Below are 21,955 nucleotides of genomic sequence, written 5' to 3'. Positions count from 1 at the left end.
TCATCTTACTTAGCATTTCATCTTTCATCTTTTTTCTATAAAATCGTTGACTTCTTTCTTTTCTTTGAGATTATACAGAACGTTTGTCTTCTGTTTCCTGGAGTAGATCTCTGGGCCACATATGTCCCTGTCTTCTGTTCATGCCAACAACTTAAACAGTCCCTTAAGGGCTTCCCTGGTGGCTCAGTGGTTAAAAATCCACCTGCCAATGCAGGAGACATGGCTTTAGTCCCTGGTCCGGGAAGACCCCACATGCTTCGGAGCAACTAAGTCCATACGTCACAACTATTGAGCCTGTGCTCTAGAGCCTGTGTTCCACAGCAAGAGAAGCCACTCCAGTGAGAAGTCTGTGCACCACAGCTGAGCAGCACCCGCTCTCCACAACTAGAGAAAGCCTGCTCGCAACAACAAAGACCCAGAACAACCGAAAGTAAATAAATAAAATTATATATATTAGAAAAAACAAAACAGCCCCTTCAGGTATGGCTGTATCCAGCTTCTGACCAGAGCTCGGGCACTGCTTTGGGACACCTCCCTGTGGTCTACAGAATAATGGCCCCAAAGATGTTCCTGTCTGGTCCCAGGATCTGTGGATGTGTCACCTCACACAGAAGAGGGGACTTGGCAGGAAGGATTAAGTTAAGGCCTCTGAGATGGGGATGATCCTGGATTTCCTGGGGGCCCAGTGTCATCACAGGGTCCTTTTAAGAGGGAGGTGGGAGGGACAGAGGCAGAGAGAGATGGGAGATGCTGGGCTGCTGATTGTGATGGAGGGAGGGGCTGTGAGCCAAGGATGTGGACATCTCTAGAAGCTGGAAAAGGGGGTAGCTAGTGCTTCCCAGGAGCCTCTGGAGGGACCAGCCCTGCCCACACCTGGATTTAGTCCTGTAAGGCCTCTGACCTCCAGGGCTGTGTCGTGGGGAAAAAAAAAAGTGAAAGTGAAGTCACTCAGTTGTGTCCGACTCTTTGCAATCCCGTGGACTGTAGCCTACCAGGCTCCTCCATCCATGAGATTTTCCAGGCAAGAATACTGGAGTGGGTTGCTATTTCTTTGTCCAGGAGATCTTCCCGACCCAGGGATTGAACCCAGGTCTCCTGCATTGTAGGCAGAGGCTTTAACCATCTGAGTGCATTGGAACAAGAAACTAAAGGCCTGGATTGCAGGAAGTGCCCCCATGCTTGGGGAAAGGTGAGTCTGGCTCTTGCCCTAAGCCGAGGCAGGGAGAAGCTTCCTTAGCTGCACATAGCTCCCTCACCCCCTGAATACGCCCTCCCATTGGGTGGTCCTCAGAGGCCAGGCCAGCTGAGGGGTCTCTCATCAGCCCTGGAAGTTGCCTCCAGCTCTGCACAATCATTGTTACAGGGCAACAGGCTCCCGGCTGTGCCCTCGCCCTATTCTGCAGATCCGGGTGTGTACTGGGCTGTGGGCTGGATGCTAGAGGCTGGTGTGGGGGTGGGGCAGCATTTGACCTTGCACACTGGACATTGAGGGACCGGCCAAGCGGCGGGGAGTGTGGAGAACCGGGGACCATGGGGGCCATGGGCCAGCCAGCAGCATCCATCTCCCAGGCCAATCAGCGCTCCCCGGCAGATCCATGTGGGTCGATGCAAAATTAATTAGAGTAATCAACTCGGCCGCAGCATGGAGAGCAGCCACACAGGTTTAGGCCACTAATTGGTGGGAGCTGACAGTGTGTCCCCTGTGTCTTCAAGGTATTAACACTCCTCCCCTCTCCATAGATTAATTACCTTTTTGCATCTTGTTCTTCATTCGTTGATCCTGAACCAGTCCTTCCTGGGGAGGAGGAATGGAGGTGGTGGGAGAGGGAGCAGCATAGTGGACTCTGGGCTCCCCCTGTCCCTTCCCCAAATGTGGGGAGAGACTGAGGCCCAGAGGGTAGCAGAAGGCTACATCCAAGACAGAAAGTGAAGCCCCTGAGAACCAACCAGGCCTGGAAGCGGTGGCCTGCAGCCCTATTGGATGTGGGACTCAATGGGGACAGTGTCCACATATCCATCTGTCCATCTGGTCATCCATCCATGCGTATGGTCATCCATCCATCCACCCCCAGCCCATCCATCCATCCACCATCCATCCATCCATCCATCCATCCACTATCTATCCATCCATCTACCATCTACCACCCATCCATCCATCATCCATCCATCCATCCATCCATCATCCATCCACCATCCACCCATCCACCATCCACCCATCCATTCACCCAGCCATCCACCCATCCATCCATCTATCATCCATTCATCCATCCACCCATCCATCCATCTACCATCCATCCACCATCCATCCATCCATCCACCCATCCACCATCCATCCACCATCCATCCATCCATCCATCTGTCCATCCATCCATCTATCATCCACCCATCCATCCATCTACCATCCATCCACCATCCATCCATCCACTGCTCATACATTAATCATCCCTCTATCCATTCTTTCATCCATCCACCCAACCATAGACTTATTCATTCCTTCATCCATCCACTCAATCACCTAGTTATCCATCCATCATTCATTCATTCATCCTCCCAAATATCCCTCATCCATCCACAGATGCACCCACCCATTCATTTATCTATCCATCCATTCATCCACCATTTATAATATGTTCTTGTATCCATCCATCCATCTACCCATCCATCCATTCATCTATTAATATATCATCCATCATCCATCCATAGGCCCATCCATTCTTCCATCTATCCATAGACTTATCCATCCATCCACTCATCCTTATATGCACCATCTATTATATGATTTTCTATCTATCCATCCATTCATCTACTAATATATCACTCATTATCCATCCATAGGCCATCCATTCATTCATGCATCCATAGACTCATCAATCCATTCATTCATCTACCCAGCCAGCCAGTCAGGCTTACCTTCATCATCTATAATATGCTCTTATCCATCCATCCATCCACCCATCTGTCCATTCATCCATTCATCTATTAATACATCACCAATCATCCATCCTTAGGCCCATAGATTTATCTGTCATCCATCATCCATCATCCCCCTATCTTTCCATCTGTCCAATCCTCCATCTACCCAACCATTTCTTGCCATATTGATGTCAGCACTTATTCACATAACCTAGTCTGCCTACCTCAGAGAAGGCAATGGCACTCCCCTCCAGTACTCTTGCCTGGAAAATCCCATGGACGGAGGAGCCTGGTGGGCTGCAGTCCATGGGATCGCTAAGAGTTGGACACGACTGAGTGACTTCACTTTCACTTTTCACTTTCATGCATTGGAGAAGGCAATGGCAACCCACTCCAGTGTTCTTGCCTGGAGAATCCCAGGGACAGGGGAGCCTGGTGGGCTGCTGTCTATGGGGTCGCACAGAGTCAGACACGACTGAAGCGACTTAGCAGCAGCAGCAGCATCAGTCTGCCTACATATTCACTTGCCGATCATGGCTTCATTCATTCCTTCATCCTCCTACCACCTAGACATTCATCCATTCCACTGTCTACCTGTGAACTCCCTTCCCCATCCCGTCACAAGGTCACATTTAATTGACTGCCTATGTGCCAGGCCCTGTTCTAAGACCTTCCCATGTTTTCTCTCATCTAGCCTTCAACACCCTTCTATGCTTTGAGCCGTCTATAGACGGCTGTCTATAGTCTACACTCACCTGTGTCCCCATCCATATGTCTGCCTCCCCATCTACCCATCAACTTTTAGCTGGCCCTTCAGTGCAGGGGTGACTCAGAGCTGGGAAGGGACCCTCAGTCCTCTGCCCAGGGAAGGATGAGACTCAAAGACCCGGAGATGGAATCTGAGTGGTGAATGTAAGGTAGGGGAGACAAGGTGGATGTTTCAACCAGAAAAGAGTCTTCAGATCTGGGCTCAGGAAGATGCTCTGGTCTTGGGGACAATGGCACACCAGCAGTACATTTTATTTCTTTTTTCTCCTTTTCTTTTTTTGTATGTGCCATGTGGCTTGTTGGACTTAGCTTCCCAACCAGGGATGGAACCCGTGCCTCTTGTGGTGAAAGCATGGATAACCACTGGACAGCCAGGGAAGTCCCAATACATTTTAAATTCTGAGCCTGTTTACTTTATTATATGTAGTGGCAAATGATATTTTCAGCCACGGCAGATAGAACAGAGCAAAAAGACCATCATCTCAGTCCCTTCCCAAGGGACATGCATTACTGGGGTCAGGGGTCTCTTTGCAGACACAGGCTGGGGTTGTGCAAGCGTGTGTCACCCACACATGTCTCGGCTGATGCTCTCTTACTGCACGATTTTCCCTGGACCCCTGGTTCACATGGGCACTTAGAGATGTGCAGTGTCTAGACTGAGAAGCCTCCTTTCTAAGGTTGTTCAGGTTTATTTTGGTTCTTGGCAGCATCCCACCCTGATGCAATGGGCAAAAACCACAGTGAGGAAATTCCCATAAGAGGAAATGTAAATAACCAATAACATGAAAAACCAGAATTCATGAATTAGAACCACAGCATTCCGATGTGGTAGGATTCTGTTCACATAACGAGCGGTCATTTGTTAAAATGCATCAAACTACAGACCAAGATCTGTGCATTTCACTGCAAATACATTTTACCTCATTTTTTCCCCGTTAAAGATGTTTTTGTATTGTGGTAAAATCTACATGACATAAAACCCACCATCTCAACCATTTTTGAGCGCACAGCTCAGTGGCATTAAGCACATTCACATTGTCATGCAACCATCCCCACCATCATTGTCCCCCACCATCATCTTCCCAAACTGAAGCTCTGCTCCCATGAAACACTGACTCCTCCTATCCTCCCCCAGTCCCTGGCCCCACCATCTACTTCGGTCTCTGTGGATCTGACTCCTCCAGGGACCTCCTGTGAGTGGAATCAGCTTTCTGTGTCTGCTTCTCTCACTGAGCATCACTTCCTTGAGGTTCACCCAGGTTGTAGCATGTGTCAGAATCTCTATCCTTTCTAAGGCTGAGTAATATTCCACTGCACAGTTGGACCACATTGTGTTTGTCCATTATCCATCAGCGGACACTTACATTGTTCCCACCTATGGCTCCTGTGAATCCTGCTGCTGTGAATATGTGTGTACTTGTTTCAGTTCCTGCTAAGTCACTTCAGTCGTGTCCGACTCTGTGCGACCCCAGAGACGGCAGCCCACCCGTCCCTGTGATTCTCCAGGCAAGAACACTGGAGTGGGTTGCCATTGCCTTCTCCAATGCATGAAAGTGAAAAGTGAAAGTGAAGTTGCTCAGTCATGTCCGACCCTCAGCGACCCCATGGACCACAGCCCACCAGGCTCCTCCATCCATGGGATTTTCCAGGCAGGAGTACTGGAGTGGGGTGCCATTTCCCAGTAGCTCTTTCCAATTCTTTTGGGTGTATATCTAGAAGTGAAATTACTGATCAGTATACAAATAACTGAAAAGTATACCTCAACATTTCAAGGGTTAAAAAATAACAATTCCCATGGCTGGCATAGATGATGGCAAATGTACCTGCTGGGACACAACTAAAGGATGTGCATTTGGTAATGTTACTTTGGAGATGATTTGAGAAAATGAATCATCAGGGTCTTAATATTTGTCTCATGGTCTCTTACAAGTAACTCCTTTACACTGAGAGTGTCCTGAAGGAAAACTCCACAGTGTGTTCAAGTGTCTAAATTCAAGGATGCTCACAGCTGTCCTGTCTCCAACAGAAAAAAGATGGGAGCCATCTAAGTGTTCAAAACAAGACAATTTGCTCAACAAATGATGATAGGGCTGCCCTCGTGGTCCAGTTAGGAATCCACCTGCCAATGCAGCGGACACAGGTTTGATCCCTGCTCCAGGGAGATTCCATATGCAGAGGCGCAATTAAGCCCATGCACCACAACAGGAGAAGCCACTGCGATGACAAGCCCAATCAGTGCAACCAGAGAGTAGCCCCAAGTTGCTGTAACTAGAGAAAACTCACCTGCAGCAACAAAGACCCAACACAGCCAAAAATAAATAAATCTTTAATGAATAAATATATGATGATATATCTGTGTCCCAGTATTTAAGATGACGACTGCTGAGTATTTACTTAGGAAAACATTCACATACTCTTGTAAACTGACAAGAGAGCAGTGTCTTGGATGAACTACACACAGGAAGAAAAGATTCCCATCAACATGAAAAAGGGTGAAAGGTCACACACAAATGTTTCAGGGCAGATGCTATAACAGTAGGAAGAGGTGTGAGTGTTCTCCGGTCCATCCATGTAACAAAGTTGCACAAACTGAATGGCTTAAAGCAACAGTATTTATTCTCTCCCGGTTCTGGAGGCCTGACTCCAAGATCCTGGTGTCAGAGGGCTGATTCCTTTTGGAGGTTCTGCAGGAAAAACCCAGCCTCTTTCCCCAGCTCCTGGTGTTGCTGGCAGCCCTTGTCTTATGGCTGCATAACTCCAGTCTCTGCTCCTCCTGTTCACGTTACCTTATTCCTTGTATGTTTCTCTGTCTTTTTCTGTCACACCCTAAATCCAGAATGATGTCATCTCAAGACTCTTTCTTTTTTTTTTTTAGCATCACAAATCTTTTCAATAACAAGGTAGAATCTGGGGTTAGTTTGTGTAGCCGAGACTGGCTCATCAGCCTCTGGTGTGCTCGAGCTTCTGGCCCTTGGAGTGTATAGAGGGTTTGGTGTGTCTATGCGGGGTTCCTAGGGCCTTGCTGAAATGCCTGTACACCTCTCAGCCCTGGGGAGGACCAGAGAGGAAGACGGGGCCACAGCCCATGGGGGAGTCCAGGGCCAGCTGGCCAAAGGTGAGGATCTTGCCCCGGCCTTGAGGATGCAACTCTGGGCACAGAGCACACACCTTCAGTTTGGGCACCTCCTAGACACACACATCATTGGCTGCAGCCCCCATGACCATAGCTATCTTGCCTGTCCAGCCCGAAAACTTCATCTTCTCTATCATCTGGAAAAGGGACCAAGGTGGACGGCTGGTGTAGCTCACAATCTCTTCAGTACAACTTGACTGAAAATGGAGGTGCTTGGTCTGGCCTGTTCAGCTTGACCAGCAGCCTTTGATAGGCGTCCTAGCTCTTGGGCTCCTTGCAACGAACCTTTTGGTCCTTGTTATGGTGGATGTCAACCCCCATTATGGCACTTCCTCAGTCAGGTCTGGAAAGTATCTCAAGACCCTAACTCATTACATCCGCAAAGACCCTATTTCCAAAGAAGGTCCCATTTTGAGGTTGCGGTGAACATGAATTTGGGTGGGGGGCGACAATGCTATATTCAATTTGTGACAGATGGATGGGACAACTTTTCTTTCATTTTCTCTCCCTTTTATCATGATTGTCTTAAATGCCTAAGCGCCGAAAAATTGATGCTTTTGAACTGTGGTGCTAGAGAAGACTCTTGAGAGTCCCTTGGACTGCAAGGAGATCAAACCAGTCAATCCTAAAGGAAATCAATCCTGAATATTCACTGGAAGGACTGATGCTGAAGCTGAAGCTCCAATAATTCGGCCACCTGATGCAAAGAGCTGACTCACTGGAAAAGACCCTGATGCTGGGAAACTTTGAAGGCAGGAGGAGAACGGGACAACAGAGGATAAGCTGGTTGGATGGCATCACCGACTCAATGGACGTGAGTTTGAGCAAACTCCAGGAGATAGTGAAGGACAGAGAAGCCTGGCATGCCGCAGTCCCTGGGGTCACAGAGTTGAACAGGACTGAATGACTGAACAACAAATGAAAATAAAGCCTACATTATTTTAATAGTATGAAATGATATCTCAGGGAGTTCCCTAGTGGCCAGTGGTTAGGATTCAGAACTTTCACTGCCAGGGCCCAGGTTCCATCCCCGGTCAGTGAACTGAAATCCTGCAAGCCATGCAGTGTGGCCAAAAAAAAAAAAAGAAAAAAAAAACCTATATCACAGATTTGATGTTCTATTGAAACAGAGTTGAGGAATGGATTGTGACTTCTGGGCAAATGGGGGTCCAGATGAAGATTGGTTTTCTGGGGTGATGGCTGGTCTTTGTAGTACTTTTGATTTCTGCACTTAATAAGCCCCTAAGTATGGAACCTCACTGGAGAAGGCGATGGCACTCCACTCCAGTGTTCTTGCCTGGAGAATCCCAGGGACGGGGGAGCCTGGTGAGCTGCTGTCTATGGGGCCGCACAGAGTCGGACACGACAAGTGACTTAGCAGCAGCATGGAACCTCACTTCTGACTGTGGGTCTACACTGTTTGCCGCTTCCCTCACTGTCACTTCTCAGCACATGCAGATACATCTCCCCTTGAACTCACAGCCTGGAAGCAGGAACTGAAATTTTGTCATAATTGTTGGTGACTAAGAGTCACTAGGACCTGAGTGAGTCTCTTTTGGACAAACATGCCTGTGTGTTCATGTTGGGATATTATGGGTACCGCATTTGTGTTCTGGAGACTGAGCAGGTCCTTCCCCATTTTGGGCTCCTGTCTCGTGTCCAACCTCCCTCTCGTACCATTTCAGGCCCAGCCACTGCTTCTGTTCCTCTCCCAGCTGAGCCAGAACTCAGAAGTTTGGCTGAGTCCCTTTTCCATTCCAAGCCTCAGCATTTATCTCTCTGAAATGGGGATGGACAGCAGGACCCACCTCTGACATGGCCACCTCGAGGAGTCGGCATCTGATCATAAGAGCAATAGGGAGTCAGTGAGGGTCTTAGCAGGAGAGTGGCACAAGCTCATTGGCATGTTAGTCCCTCCAGCTGCTGTGAGCAGAAGGGTGTAGGTAGAGGGAACTGCTGGGCAGAGTGCCCATGGTGGGGTCCATCCACCAGCTATGGGGACGTTGACCCCCCAGCTCCGCAGGCCAGCATGCCAGCCGGGGCCTCTGAGGGAAGGAGCAAGCTCTGCCCTTCAGGTCACCCCAGGAGCGAGTGCCCCAGGGGGCTTCTTCATTTAGTCCTGTTTCTGTGTAAGGATTTGTTATCCTGCGGGCCTGAGGGAGTCAAGTTGACAGAGAGAGAGACATGTGAACTGCCGCTCTCTGGGTGTCTCTCAGCGCCTTTCTGTCCCCCACCCCTCCCCCTTCTCTCTGTTTCTGTCGCTGTCTCTGGATCCCCCTAGACCCTCCGGCCCTCCCACACTGGGAATTTATGAAATGGCTTTAGCGGGATGGTGGCCAAGTGTCTGCCCGGAGGACCCAGTGGTCTCATCCGCTCCTGTCCAGCTGGAAAGGGGAGGTGGACACCTGGAACCACCATCCTGGTATCTACGTGTGGGCAGCCAAGGCAGGAAGCCCTGGGAGAGCCCCCAACACAGGACACTCGACACCCTTGACTCTGGCTTCCTGAGGCCCCCTGCTGACCCTCACCACCCGTGTCTCTGGGGGACCTCTTCAACACGGGCAGGCCAGCAGCACAGAAGACAAGGTCAGAGGGTCCACCGCACTCATGCAAGTGTTCACACGTGTCTACATAGACCACACCAACATCCACACCGGGACACAGGCTGGCTGGATGTCTACACAAGCTACTGGCCAGCAGACACACTGATGCTCCCACACAAATGTGGGCACACGTGCACCCTCAGCTGCGCACATGTAACGGGCACACACACACATGCGCACGTGCTCAGTCCATCCCCCATCCCACTCCACTGCCTCCCGCCCTCCCCGTCCCCTTCCCTGCCCGCTTCGATCAGGGCTACAGCTCCTGCAAACACCACACCATGAGGGAAGGCATCGATCTGTGCGATCGAGCCTTGGGAGGGATGCAGTGGCCAGGCCTGGCTGGGCTGGGGGCTTCCAGAAGCCCGGTCACACTATCCCCAAGGAACTGGTTACTTGGGTTTCCCGGCCCAGCCCCCACCTCTGAGGGGAGTGTCTAAGCCCCATATTAGGTGCTTAATAAATGCTCCAGAGATCAGCCAGGCCCTGCAGAGCCTGTCTCCCCAACTAGGGTCCCCAGATAAAATCAGGAGACCCAGTCACATGTGAGTTCTGCTGAACAGTGACTATTTAGTATAAGTGGGTCCTGGGTGCAGAGTGCTGATGACGACTGCAGGGATCCAGGCCCCCATCCTCAGATGCCCTGGGGGGGCCTCCCCGCACCCACCCCAGCGTGTGGGGAGCTAGAAGGCACAGCCCCTGTGGTCCCCTGCAGCCAGGACATGCCTGCAAGCAAGAGTATATTAAAACTTGCACGAAAAATGTATTTGTTGCTTCTCTGAAATTCAAATCTCACCAGAGATTTGTGTTTTTTTTCCCTCTCTAGCTGAGATGTTGGCTGACAGACTCCTGTTCCACTTCCCAGATCCTCCCCTGATCAAGATACTTCTCTGTGCTATGCTGTGCTAAGTTGCTTCAGTTGTGTCCGACTCTTTTCGACCCTGTGGACTGTAGCCCATCAGGTCCTCTGTCCATGGGACTCTCCAGGTAAGAATACTGGAGTGGGTTGCTATACCCTCCTCCAGGGGATCTTCCCAACCCAGGGATCAAACCCATATCTCTTATGTCTCCTGCATTGGCAGGTGGGTTCTTTACCACTAGCACCACCTGAAAAGCCCCAAGATACTCCTACAGGAGGAGAAACTGAGGTTGGGCAGGGGCAGCAGAGGGAGGAAGGATTTATTAGAATGACATGTAGACAATATGGGCAGAGGGGCAGAGAGGCCATGAGACCCATGGCCTTAAGGGGCCAGGACAGAGCTGGACAAGCACAGCCCAGGGCCAGGCCAGAAGCAGGGTTTCAATCGGGAAATTCAGAGAGGGGCAGTCAAGGATGGCTGCCTGGAGGAGGGAGCACTGGAGCTGGAGGTGGAAAGAAGTTGGAGTTGACCACTGGTGGGTTGGACCTGTGGGCTGGATTAACCCCAGCTGCACAAGCATCTGCTGCACCTTCCTCGACTCCCCCACCCTCTCCCAGAGGAAGGAGAAGTTCTATGCACCAGCATTGGCTGCTCACATCCATATCATCCTTCTCCCTTTTCAGTGGCCCCTATTTCCATCCCCAGGGATTAAGGCTGGGTGGTCCTGCGACTTAAATGATTCAATCCAAGCCTTGAAATGCTTCAGGGACCATGAGGGATGTGCCTCCTTCCCTCTCCCTCTCTCTCCTTTCCTTTTTCTCTATCTCTCTCCCACTGAGCTTGAAGGAGGGAAGAGGCTTCTGGCCATCATCTTTGGGATTTTGGTAACCAAGCTGTACTGCTGGATCAAGCCTTACCTGCAACTGCCGTCTTTGACTTTCAGCTCGTAGATCCACTCTACAGTTCTATTATTGGTGCCCCTGGAATCCAGCTTCCTGTTCCTCACACCCACAAGCATCTGCCTGCTGAGGGAACCCTGCTCATCACAGGGAATGGGAGTCATTTTCTGAAATTCACCTCCACATTGCAGACAGAGCCCTGAGGTTCCAAAGGGTTGAGAACTCAGTCAGGGCCCCACTAAGAGGAAGACTCAAACATGCACAAGGCAGGGAAAGGACGGGGAGCTGATGGGTCTGCTCATTTGTAGCACAGACTCCCACCCTGTAAAGGACAAGGGTCCAAACAGATGGGGCATGATGTACCAGGCCCCATGATGATCTCCAGGAATGCAGATCACGGCCAGAATGGGATTTTCCCATGGAGATCTCATGGCTTTTACAGGAGGGGAACTTGTTCAAACTTGAACAAACCCTCTGCAGACGAAGGACATTCAACCAGGGCCAGAGTAGGGGGCCCAGGTCCATGAGGAGGTGAGCCCAACTCACCCCAACCTGGACTAGGGCTCCTGAGTGTGATTTCTGGGAGAGATTTCAGATTCTAGTTTAGATTCTGAGAGGGGGGAGAAAAGAGAGAGATACAAAGAAGGACAGAGATTGAGAGACAGAGAGGGACAAGGAGCGATAGACACTGAGAGAGACAGAGACTGATGGAGAAATGAAGATTAAAAGAGAGACGAGAAGGACCTCCCTGGTGGCAGGTGGCTAAGACTCTGCACTTTCAATTCAGGGGGGGCGGGTTTAGTCCCTGGTCGGGGAACTAAGGTCCCACATGCTATATAGCCAACAAATAAAAATAAATACATAAATATTTAAAAATAAAAGAGACAGAGACCCACAAAGACTTACACAGAGAAGCAGAGACCAACAGGAAAGGAGAGATAAAGAGATGCAAAGACACAGAAGACAAAGAAATGCAGAGACACGGGGAGAGAAACAGAGATAGACTCACGAATGAGAGAGCTGCTGAGCGGGGCTAAGACCCTGAGCGCTGGCCACAGAGGGGCCAGCCACACCTGCACATCTGGGCACTGCCCCCTCTCCCCCCGCTGACACCTCCCAATTAGAGGAGAGAAATCCCCGGTCTGTCTGCCTCGCCAGTTATTGATCTGCCTTCGTGGCTGCGGCTGCGAGCAGGCAGGCCCCGGGCGGCAGCCTCCGTGCTGGGCCCCAGCCTCCCTCCACGTATCAATATCGTTATGATGTACACGGTGCACCCCCTAGACTGATGGGCTCAGCCCAGATGCCCCAAATACCACTGGGCAGGTGGGCAGGGAGTCAAAGGGGATCCACCTGGTCCCTGTCCCTCAGGAAGAGAGGCCCCAAGATTCTCGGTCCCCCAACCGCAAGCCACTGGGCTGCTTTAGGCAGCCATTTCAGCCTCTCTGATCACCTGAGGGGTGTCCGTAGGGCTCCTTCCTGCCCAGATTCCAGAGACGCGGAGCCCAGGCCTCCTGCAGGTGGCCTCTCTGCTCTGGAAAGGGAGGCTCTCCTTCTGAGCCCTCCCAGGTGGTCTCCACGTGGCTCAGCAGATCCAAGCTCAGGCGTCGAAGCCAGGAATCACTGGATCTGACTCCTGGGTCACATGGGGCTGGGTCAGCCTGGGTCTCCAGGCCAGTCCATTGGGGCAGCATTCTGGCCACATGGGTTGGAGCCACAGAAGCAGCAGAATCTGAGAAGCTCCTGACAAGTGAGGCCTTCGGCTCTGGCTGGCTCTGATCCCCCATCTCCGTCTCTGGGGAGCAAGACTGGGCAGACCAAGGAGAGTCTCAGGGCACAAAGGTGAAGAAGACCACCAACCCCTCTCAACACCCAAGGCTCCGAGACTGGAAGTGGGTCCCAGATCCCAACCTAGACCTGCCAACCACTTTGCAATCACCGCATATTCTTATTCTCAGAAAGTTGCTGTGGGGGAGAGGGTGAGGGAAGAGGGGACCCCTTCACAGAGAGAGCACTGGGGCTGGACCACAGCCTGCACTCCACGCCCTGCTAGGCTGGTCCCGGGACCTTCAGGAGCCCTGCCCACAGGCTCCAGTCTATACCCCTGCACGGTGCCATCAACCACTTGGCTCTCTGGAATTTCTCCCTGCTTCTCAAACATGATGCTCAAGCAGACAAACTCTGGGACTGGGCAAGGTGCTGGGCCTAGCCTGGGGCCCGTATGGCCTCTGGGTGAAGGGTGACAGTCCCACCCAGCCCCTTCCCAGCAGCCGGATCCAGATGATCTCACCTTGAACCCTGGCTCCTTCCAAGCCTGACGTGCCTCTGTGGACACCTCCCGCCCCTGTGGAAGGCAGGCACTGCCAGCATCCTGCAGTAAGCCCATGCACTTGATGCGGAGGGTGGGTGTCCATACCTGCAGGGGACTGGCCTGATAGGCTGAGAGGTGAGCCAGTGACCACGGACCTCCCCTGTCCACCGTCCTGTGTATGTGGTCCACGAGGAGAGGATGACCGGCCACCGGCCCAAGAAGGGGTCAGGAGGAGGGCCTCCATGGTGGGGGTGGGGGTTTTCACCACCCAGGAAGCCCCGGGGTCACGGGACTCGGCTCTAAGATACCCATAAAGGCTTCTTAAACAGTCTGGTCTTAGCCAACTCTCATCTCCACTAATGCGTAAAAATCATTAGGTACGGGTCCCCAGACCCCGGTCGTAAACCGGCAGGTCCCTGGGGCCTGCGCCTGGTCGGGTGAAAGGCATCAGTCCGGAGGCTCGCCCACAGCCCCCCGCGCCCCCGCCCCGCCCGGCCCGTGCGCTCGGAGCCTCTTCTCAATCGATTTTATGAAAGCAGTTAGGGGTTCACAGTGTTTCCGCCAGCGCTTTTATGCCCCTGTTTAAAAATTCTTAATTAAGCAGGTTTTTTCTGTTTACACTTGAACTAATTACACTTTTAAAACCAACAATAAAACATTAGGCCCAGGCTATTAAAGGCTTCGGTGGAGGCCTGCGATGCGGCCCATCCAAGCAATTCAGGAACTGGGTCCTTCCGCGGCAGATAGGGGTGCCGGGTGGCAGGCGGGTGCCCAGCTTCGCTCAAGAGGGTCCCTGAGTCTTATCCGCCTTCCTGGAGGGTGGGGTGGGGGACAGCAGGCAGCCGCCTGGGGCCTGGCTTCCTCCCGCCCTCGCCGCTGACGGAGCTATCGATCGCCTGGCCTTCCCCACGGCCCATCCTTCCGGAGATCCTCGGCACACCAGGGGCTGTGCCAGGCGGGGGCCTGTGGAGCACGGGAGGCCACAGGGGCCCAGCCCAGAGCCAGAGTCATAGCTTGCACAGGGAGCTGTCCTGGCCAACGGGCCTTTTGTGCAGGCTCAAGGGCCCCATTCTGTGTGGGATGAAGCCCTCAGGCCTCTGGTTGTCCTCTGTAGCTCTGTCTGAGCTCGACTCAGTCACCAGGCCACCCTTGCCCCTCACAGCGTGGACAGCTCTCCCCTGGTTGCTTACAGTGTCTCCACACACCCCAGAAATGCCCTGGATGGCGGCTCCGGGGCTTCCTCTCAGAGAAAACTTTCCCGACTCTGCAGTTCCCTCTAGACTAGCCAGGCGGCCACCAGGAGGACTTCCGCACGTGATGGATGACTGCCCTGTGGGCAGCGCAGCTCCGGACCCTCAGGCCTTCCGGCTGGGGGGCGCTTCTTCTGTTCTTCAGTCACCAGGTGACCTCTGCCAACACAGGGGCCCCTTTGAAGGGCCACAGGGCCCATTGGGGAACTTGGCCCAAGCCTTCTGGGACCCATGGAAGGTTCTAGGCCCATGGGCCACTGCATTCCTCCCCTGGGAGCCAACTCCACTGCCCCAGGCCCCCAATTCAGCCAGCTTCACTGGCCTCAGGGTCCTTCTTGTGTCCCCATCACCAATGGCCTAGCAGGCCACCCACCTCCAAGCTAAAGATGCTGTCTACTCAGCCTCCTCCACCTCCACGTTCAGGCCTTCCCACATCCTCCGTCCTGCCTCCTGATCTCCCTGGGAAGGGCCCCCTCTTCAGTTTCCCCACAGCCTCACCTGTTCCTGGGCCCCCAACTCTGCTCTCACTCCTCTGCACCAGGCTCCAAAGGGCCAAGAGTAAAGAAGTTCAGCTTTCTGGGTCAGCCGGTCTCTGTTAGGACAGCTCAGCTGTACTCTGGTAGTGAAAGCACCATAGGTGATGTAGAAATGAGTGGGCATAGCTGTCTGCCCACAAAACTTTATTGAAACAAGCCAAGGCCCACATTTGGCACTCAGGCCATAGTTTGCTGATTTTTGGTCTAGACCACCCCCAACACTGACCTCAGGGGGCTCTTTCTCACTCACAGATCCAGTTTAGACCCTGGATCTAAACATTTTCTTTGCCTCTTCATTGGTGGGGCAAAGGTCCCACTCTTCTGACTTGGCTTGGAAGGCTCTTCAGCCCACCTCCATCACTGCCGCCTTTTATAGCCATGCTTTGTTTCTCACTGATGGTGTTTTCTCTGCCCTCCACTTTCATGGCCAGGCAAACCCCAACACTTTCCTCAAGGCCCCACCTTCAATGTGCCGTCATTTGTGAATCCTCATCTGGGTCCCCAGCATAGCTTTTGATCATACCTTCTTCTCTGGCCTCCCTCACTCCAGCCCTTACCACCTGGGCCTAAAAATATCTGTGTCCAGGCTTGTCTCCTCCCAATCTCACAGAACCTTCTAAAACCAAGTCTTGGCTAGTGGGAGTACTTCATTGGAGCCAGCCAATTGTGTAGTGTCTCCTCCTCATGACTGTGCTGATTGGTCCAGAAATGGGCATGTGACCCAAACTGGCCAATAGAAGTCCTTCCCTGGGATTTTTCAGTTAGAGGTAGTAAGGAGGAATCCTTTCCTCTGTTGCTGAGAAAATAGAAGGCTGTGTGCTTGGCACCATGGAGACACTTGCAGGGCAGCTGGGCTGGGAGAATGAAGTGGGATCCTCTCTTAATCAGACAACTTGACATTAAATTACCATCGCCACTAATACACAGTAGGTATTTCACAGATGTAACAAATACATAACCAAAGTTCCCTTTCCTCCCCAATTCCTATCACTATCTTGTCTACCTTACATTCTAAACGTTCACTTATTCCTTGAGTGTCTCTCCCACTAGACGCCTGTCTGTTCACAGCCGTCTCCAGGGCCCAGAATGCAGGACCCAAAGCATAAGGGGTGGGGCTTTGCTGCAAAATGAAAATGAAAGACAACTCGTTCTGAAAGCAAGAAATCAAGTGTTGCTCAAGGTGCTAAAACGCATAGCTTTCTCCTTTCTCCCTCGGTGTCTCTCTCTCTCTCTCTATCTGTCATAGCTTTTTCCACTTGCGATTCAGTGTCTTTTTAAAAAATATATCAATAATTACTTAATTTTTGTTTTTTCTTAATATATATGTTTTATTCAAGTATAATTGACTTACAGTATTTCAGGTGCACAGCCATGTAATTCAGTTATAATATATGCATATTATTTTTGAAATTATTTTCCATTATAGGTTATTACAAGATATTGACTATATAGTTCCCTGTACTATACAGTAAATCTTGGTGGCTTGTCGGTGTCTTTTAAGTAAAAAAATATTACAAGTTTGAATGGTGAACAGGAACATGACCATTTATTGTGTGCAACACAGATCGTACACACAGATACCAGATTGTGTGTCCTGTAGGTGCAGAATCACACCTACAGATACCACACTGACTGGATTTCACACCAGAATCACACCAAAGACATGCTGGATTTCATAGACTGTGCATGCATGTTTTGTTCTCATCAGAACAGATGAAACAGCCCCAAACCTGGGTGTTTTCATCTCACACTGGGTATTTTCTTCTGGACATGGAAATATTCTGCCAATGCTGCAGAGGCTGGTGGTGCAAGCGGGGCAGCAGGAACTTGGGGGCTAGTGATCCGTGTGTGTGTCCTGAGCTCATGCCTTGCTCCATGGTCCTTATGGATGCCACTTACCAAACACAAGGTCAGAGATCAAATGATCAAGAATCTCAAGATGGTGGCAGCAGAGTGTTAAACCAAGCGTGGAGGCCTGGGAGACTGCATAGGTCCCCTGCCTCCAAAGCTGGCCCTGCTGGAGAGCCCTGGTACACAGCCAGTACTCGATAAATGCTTTTTGAGTAAGTGAGTGATGGGAGGAAGTTGGAGATCATCTAATCCCAGGGGCACAAAATGTTCCTGCAGTCTCAGAGGCTATGAATGGTGTCCTGATTGCAAGGTAGGCACGGGATGAGGGAGGTTGAATGCAGGTTGGGGGGTGTCCTCTGTGATGGTCTGAATAGTGGCCCCCAAAGACATCCACCCCTAACTGCCAGGCCCCAAGGACACGTCACCTCATGGGGCAGAGGGGACTTTGAATGAGAGATTAAATTAAGGCCCCTGAGATGGGGATGACCCCAGATTCCGGGGGACCTAGTGTCATCACAGGATCCTTATAAGAGGGAGTGGGGAGGGTCAGAGGCAGAGAGAGATGCTGGGCTGCTGGCTGTGAAGATGGAGGGAGGCGCTGCGAGCCAGGCATGTGGCACCTCTAGAAGCTGGAAAAGGCCGGTGCTCCCTTGGAGTCTCCAGAGGGAGCAGCCCTGCCCATGCCTGTGAGACCCATGTCAGAGTTCTGACCTCCAGGACTGGATCAATGCATGTGGTTTAAAGTGCTAAGTTTGTGGTGTTTATGACAGCAACAACAGGAAACTCATATGTCCTCAAGCAGCACCCCCACCTGGAGTAGATGACCCCACTTTCATCCATCCAAACTAATGAAAGTGTGAAAGTCTTAGTCGCTCTATTGTGTCCTACTCCTTGTGAGCCCATGGACTGTAGCTTGCCAGGCTCCTCTGTCCATGAGATTCTCCAGGCAAGGATACTGAAGTGGGTTGCCATTTCCTTCTCCAGGGGATCTTTCCGGCCCAGGGATTGAACCCAGGTCTTCTGCATTGGAGGCAGATGTTTTTACCATCTGAGCTACCAGGTAGCCTTGTGCAAAGCGATTGTCTGAAAAAACATTGTTCTGCTGCGGCATGTAAAGATTTGAAGCCCCAGTCTGACCCCATCTGCCCACTTGTCAGATGGGGAAGCTGAGGTCAAAGGGGGAGTGAGAAGGTCTGAAGAATGGTCTGGCTGAGCTGGGCTGGGCATCCACCTCCTCACGCCTCTTGGTTTCACAGCCCCACTTTCTCAGGTGGCCATTGCTCCCCAGAGGATGAAGGTGAAATTCAGGAGCTGTGATGGGGCAGCCCCTGTGTAAAACAACTTGGTGGTTCCTGAAAAGAAACAGAATTGCCATGAGATCCAGCAGCCCCGCTGCCAGGGGTCACCCAGAGGAATGAAAGGCTGGGCTCAAACAGAAATCTGGGCACCTTTGTTCGTAGCAGCCAAAGGTGAAAGCAACAGAAGTGATCACCAGCAGGTGACAGATAAACAGTTGTGGTCCCTCCACATATGGGAGCGTCCCTCAGCTGTCAGAAGGAGAGAAGCCCTGACACTAGCTACCGCGTTGACAGACCCTGAGAACACAAGGCTCAGTTAGAGAAGCAGACACAGGAGGACACACAGGGTGTGGTTCCACTGATGGGAAACGTCCAGAACAGGCCGATCCACAGACACAGGGGAGGAGTGGTTGTCAGAGGCTAGGATGGCAGCAGGTAGGGGTGGCTGCTGATGGGAACGGCCTTCTTTTGGGGTTGTGCGATATTCTGGAGCCAGAGGTGGTGTTTGCACACCACTGTGAATGTACTGAAAACTAGAGAATTGTTCACTGCAAAATAGTTAGCATTACCTGAAGTCAATTTTACCTTGACTTTAAAAAATCCAGAATGGCAACCTGAGGCTGTGGCTGCCCTGGGGGTGGGACTGCAGAGCCAGGGGGCGACGATTGTGTAACTTCCCAGGGATCCGGGGACGATCCCAGCTCAACTACCCTGTCTCACCTCCTCTCCCACCATGCCTGAGGACTCCAGTTCCTCTGCCTCCAAAACTTATTTCTCATTTTTTTTTTCCTGCCTGCTTCTTAGAACCATTCTGATCTATGTGAAACCTTTGATATCTGTGGCAGAAATTGGGGGCTGGGGATTTCGAAAGCTAAAGGGAACTATCAGTGATTTCCAAGGGGGTGCTGGCATGCCCAGAAGTTAGGGATGGACATCCTGAGGGGAGAGGAGGCAGAGCCTTAATGGAGAGGGTTGCCCCACAGAGACCCCTCCAGTGGGCCTCAGGGACACCCGTGGGGGGCTGCGGGCCTGAGTCTAATCCCCTCTCCCAACCCCCACCCACGTGCTCTGGATCCTGGGAGAACTGGTTTTCAGGTGGGGGTGGGGATGGGAGGATTGGGGGGCTCTCCAACCAAGGAATATTTCTCCTTTTCTGCCCAGTTTCTCCCAACACCGGGGCAAGGCCCCCCTTGTATCTCAGCCCACCACTACTGCCCACCAGAGCCCCACTTCCTTCTGGGCCACCTGGGACACGTAAGGACTCAGGTGTGAGCACTTGGGCAAGGATCAGCATCTCACCTCCCAGGGGGCCATGGGAGGGACCCCAGCTGTGCACAATAAACAAGCTGGTCAGCCTGGAGCCTATGGCGTTCACTCCCAGCCTGACATCAGAGTGGCCCAGCCACCCTAGGGCTGCCAACGAGACACCAAGGTGGAGGGGTGGCCCAGGATTGAGTCTGCTTCCTGGGGGTGGCACGCAGAGAGGTCAAACTTTGGAGGGTCACCTGTGTCTAGCATGACCCTGGGCCAGGGCAGCCGGGGAACATTGGGGGGAGGGGCTGTAGGTCAGTGTGCCGCCCCCTCTGCAGGATGGGGAGGGGACAGCAGGCAGGGCAGGCAGGGCGGAAGCAGTCCCAGATTTGTGCTGAGTGGATGTGAATTCTGGGCTCACGGGGGTGTCAGCCCAAAGCAGTGAGTGGACCCAGGGAGGGAGGGGCTGAGGGCAGGGCAGAGAGCCATCAGCTCAGAACATTGAGGGACTGGGCCGGGGGAGGTGGGCCCAGGGCCTGGAGGTGAAGGATGGCAGCCCCCTGGGGATAGGCAGGAGGTGGGGGACACTGGCCTGGGTGGAGGACTATGACTGGAGACCGGGAAGACGGGGAGTGGAAGGGGAGAGGGGGGACTGTCAGGGGCCGGCATCCGCAGTGGTCCAAGCCCCCTGCCCGTGTCTGGCTGCCAGCATCTCCTGTTCAGGCATCTTCCCGCGTGGTGGGGGAGCGTTTCTGAGAAGGGGAAGGAGTCCCTCAGGGTCTCGGAGTTTCTCAGAACTGTCTCCACCTTTTCTCAGAATTGCCTCCCCCAGACCTATCCCCGGGCCCCAGCCTGATGCACATCAAACTTCCACTGCAGGCTCTGGGGAGGAGGTGAGCTCCCTGTCCTTCTGGGGATGCAAACAGCACAGAGCCAGGGACCCAGCTCAAACGTGGCAGGCCAGTCAGCATGACCATTTCAGAGCTGGGAAGACCGAGGCTCACAGGTACACAGACCTACTGTACATTCAGGGAGTTTAGAGAGATACTGGTCCCCTAAAGGGAAAGAGCAGCCCCTCCCTTCAGCCCCTCCCTGCCTGCCTGCCTAACAGCTCTGGGGACACACCCAGGGGAGGGAACCTGACCTCCCCTCCAGGAGGCGAAGTTCTAATGGAGGTGGAGCTCATTTCACAAGGGTCACCTCTTCCCTCATACCCAGTCCAGGGCTCCAACCTTCAGAAGCCAGCCTCTTGGCACAAACCATGCCCATTTCACAGGGGGAGAAACTGAGGCTCAGAGAGCCCAGTGGCTGGCCTCAGGCCCCTGGCAGACCAGTCGGGTGGGACGTGGATGCAGGGCTGGCTGTCACTGGGTGTGTCTGCCCGGGACCCCACTCAGCCAGCTGCACCTTAACCATCATTTTCCAAAGGCGTCGTTTTTCTCTTTCTGCCAAGATTCTTCCCGCCAGGCCCAGAGAGGAAGGTCAGTTGGCCCAAGTAACAGGGTTTGCTGGGAAGCCCCTCTTGGTTGCACTGGACATGTATTATTATTATTGGTATTGTTTGTTTGGTGACTTTGGCCACCTGATGCAAAGAGCCAACTCATTGGAAAAGACTAATGCTAGAAAAGGTTGAAGGCAGGAGAGGGGGGCAACAGAGGATGAGATGGTTGAATAGCATCACCAGCTCAATGGACATGAGTTTGAGCAAACTCAGGAGTTGGTGGACAGGGAAGCCTGGCGTGCTGCAGTCCATGGGGTCACAAAGAGTCAGACGTGACTGAGTGACTGAACGACAACAACCAGATCCAGATGGGGAATCTGAAGCTTGAAGGAGGCGCCCTATGCGGACCCTTCCCCTGGCTGGGACTTTGTCTGCAGTCTCCCCAGGGTGGAGCTCATGCCAGGGGTGGGGGGGGGGTCACTCCCAGCCTCCCTCCCCTGCCGCAGAGCCCCTATTAACAACCTCTTTTCCAGGCCAGTCCACATGAAGCCCCATTGTACAGAAGGATGGATTGAGGCCACCAAGGTGCAGGATCCGTCTGCCCTGAGTGGCTGTTTGGTGCTGAGCCAGGAGAAGCAGCTTGCTTCCAGACCTGGCCGAGCTCACAGCACAGCAGACACGGCCGGCAGACACACAGGGCTGGGATCTCAGCTCAGTGGCTGGGCCTGAAATATGTTTATGAATAATAATTCCAGGCAGCCCCCAGCCACTGAGATCGAAGCCTTCTGTCTGGGCTCTGGCAGCTGTGAGGGGTAGGGACAAGGAGCCGCCCCTCAAGTCATGC

The 21,955-nt window shown here is 52.6% G+C and overlaps 1 pseudogene; it reads right to left on the bottom strand.

The window, feature by feature from the left end:
- Window positions 1-6,592: 6,592 nt before the first annotated feature.
- Window positions 6,593-7,135, bottom strand: LOC781086 (large ribosomal subunit protein eL18-like; annotated as a pseudogene).
- Window positions 7,136-21,955: the final 14,820 nt, after the last annotated feature.

The sequence above is a fragment of the Bos taurus genome, chromosome 7 (assembly GCF_002263795.3).
Source record: "Bos taurus isolate L1 Dominette 01449 registration number 42190680 breed Hereford chromosome 7, ARS-UCD2.0, whole genome shotgun sequence".
Taxonomy (NCBI): domain Eukaryota; kingdom Metazoa; phylum Chordata; class Mammalia; order Artiodactyla; family Bovidae; genus Bos; species Bos taurus.
The sequence above is the reverse complement of the archived record's forward strand: the minus strand, read 5'-3'. Positions and strand labels throughout refer to the sequence as shown.